Source organism: Pezoporus wallicus, unplaced genomic scaffold (assembly GCF_028554395.1).
Source record: "Pezoporus wallicus isolate ANWC-B61680 ecotype Strahan unplaced genomic scaffold, APGP_CSIRO_Pwel_v1 contig_11107, whole genome shotgun sequence".
Classification (NCBI taxonomy): domain Eukaryota; kingdom Metazoa; phylum Chordata; class Aves; order Psittaciformes; family Psittacidae; genus Pezoporus; species Pezoporus wallicus.
The window spans coordinates 1-2155 of record NW_026636511.1 but is presented as its reverse complement, the minus strand read 5'-3'; the positions used below and the strand labels follow the sequence as shown (position 1 = coordinate 2155).

General features: G+C 59.6%; 1 long non-coding RNA gene across 1 annotated transcript; it reads left to right on the top strand.

Annotated features, from left to right (window-relative positions):
- The first annotated feature begins 351 nt into the window (after positions 1-351).
- LOC130594534 (uncharacterized) lies at positions 352-1723 on the top strand. Its single transcript, XR_008971114.1, has 3 exons — positions 352-413; positions 1479-1545; positions 1660-1723. It is a non-coding gene; the product is annotated as an uncharacterized LOC130594534 (long non-coding RNA).
- Positions 1724-2155: the final 432 nt, after the last annotated feature.

Here is a 2155-nt window from a genome sequence, read left to right as displayed (position 1 = left end):
CCTTACACCCCCCCCCAGAGCCCCTATAGACCCCCATAGACCCCTTACAGCCCCCCGATAGAGCCCCTATAGACCCCCATAGACCCCCCCATAGACCCATTACAGCCCCCCCATAGAGGCCCCATAAACTCTCCATAGACCCCCCCATAGACCCCTTACAGCCCCCCCCGATAGAGCCCCCATAGACCCCTTACAACCCGCCCATAGACCCCTTACAGCCCCCCCATAGAGCCCCTATAGACCCCCATAGCCCCCTTACAGCCCCCCCCATAGACCCCTTACAGTCCCCCCCATAGAGCCCCTATAAACCCCCCCTTTTCATTCCCCCCCCCCATAGACTCGGAGGCAACCGCATCATCTGACAACAGCGACGGGGAGGGGGCCAAGGGGGCGGAGCCTCCCCCGGCCAAGAGGTAAGATGGCGGCCTCCATTGAGTCAATATGGCCGCCTCCATTGAGTCAATATGGCCGCCTCCATTGAGTCAATATGGCGGCCTCCATTGAGTCAATATGGCCGCCTCTATTGAGTCAATATGGCCACCTCCATTGAGTCAATATGGCCGCCATTGAGTCAATATGGCGGCCTCCATTGAGTCAATATGGCAGCCTCCATTGCATCAATATGGCTGCCTCCATTGAGTCAATATGGTGGTCTCCATTGAGTCAATATGGCCGCCATTGAGTCAATATGGTGGTCTCCATTGAGTCAATATGGCCGCCATTGAGTCAATATGGCCGCCTCCATTGAGTCAATATGGCCGCCTCCATTGAGTCGATATGGCCGCCTCCATTGAGTCGATATGGCTGCCTCCATTGAGTCAATATGGCCGCCTCCATTGAGTCAATATGGCGGCCTCCTTTGAGTCAATATGGCCGCCTCCATTGAAGCAATATGGTGGTCTCCATTGCATCAATATGGCGGCCTCCATTGAGTCAATATGGCCGCCTCCATTGAGTCAATATGGCCGCCTCCATTGGGTCAATATGGCTGCCTTCATTGACTCAATATGGTGGCCTCAATTGAGTCAATATGGCGGCCTGCATTGAGTCAATATGGCTGCCTCTATTGAAGCAACATGGCTGCCCTCATTGGGTCAATATGGCGGCCTCCATTGAAGCAACATGGCTGCCCCCATCGAGTCAATATGGCCGGCTCCATTGAGTCAATATGGCTGCCCCCAGCGAGTCAATATGGCGGCCTCCATTGCGTCAATATGGCTGCCTCCATTGCGTCAATATGGCGGCCTCCATTGCATCAATATGGCTGCCTCCATTGAGTCAATATGGCCGCCATTGAGTCAATATGGCCGCCTCCATTGAGTCAATATGGCGGCCTCCATTGAGTCAATATGGCTGCCTCCATTGAGTCAATATGGCCGCCTCCATTGAAGCAACATGGCCGCCCCCATCGAGCCAAGATGGCGGCGTCCATGAGACCAAGATGGCGCCTCACCTTTCACCTCTCCCCTCCCCCACAGGAAGCGAGCCACGCCCCCGCCCTCCCCTCCCCCTCCCTCCTTCACCCCGGCTCCCGCTCCATATATGGTAAGCAGCCCCTCCCCCTCCTCCTCCTCCCATTGGCTCCCTCAGTGATGGAGGGGGGGCGAGGAGGGGCGTGGCTTCATCTGACCCCGCCCCCCTCGTCACCCCCCCCCCCAGCTCTCGTCCCCCCCCTACAACCCCTTCCCCCCCCAGTACCTGGCCCCAGATGGCCCCCGCCCCCCGCCCCGCCCCCCGCCGGAACAAGGGAGGGGCCCGGAGGCTGCAGGTGAGAGGGGAGGGGCTTAAAGGGGAGGGGCCAAAGGAGGGGGCTTGTGGGGGGGGGAACGGGGCGGGGCTTAAAGGGGGGAGGGGCTAAAGAGGGGGAAAGTTGGGGGAGGGGCCAAAGGATGGGGCTGGGGGGAGGAGTGGGAGGAAAGGGGGTGGGGCTAAAGGAGGGGGTGGGGTTAAAGGAGGGGAGGAGTTAAGGGGGGGGCGGAGTCAAAGGGGGTGTGGTTTAGGGAGGGGGTGGGGCTAAGGGGGCTGGGGCACAAAGAGGGAAGGGGAGGGGTTCTGGAGGGGGTGGAGTTAAAGGGGGCGTGGCTTGAGTGGGGGCACAAAGGGGGTTATGGGAGGGGTGGTGGAGTCAATGGAGGGGCGGGGCTAATGGGTGGAA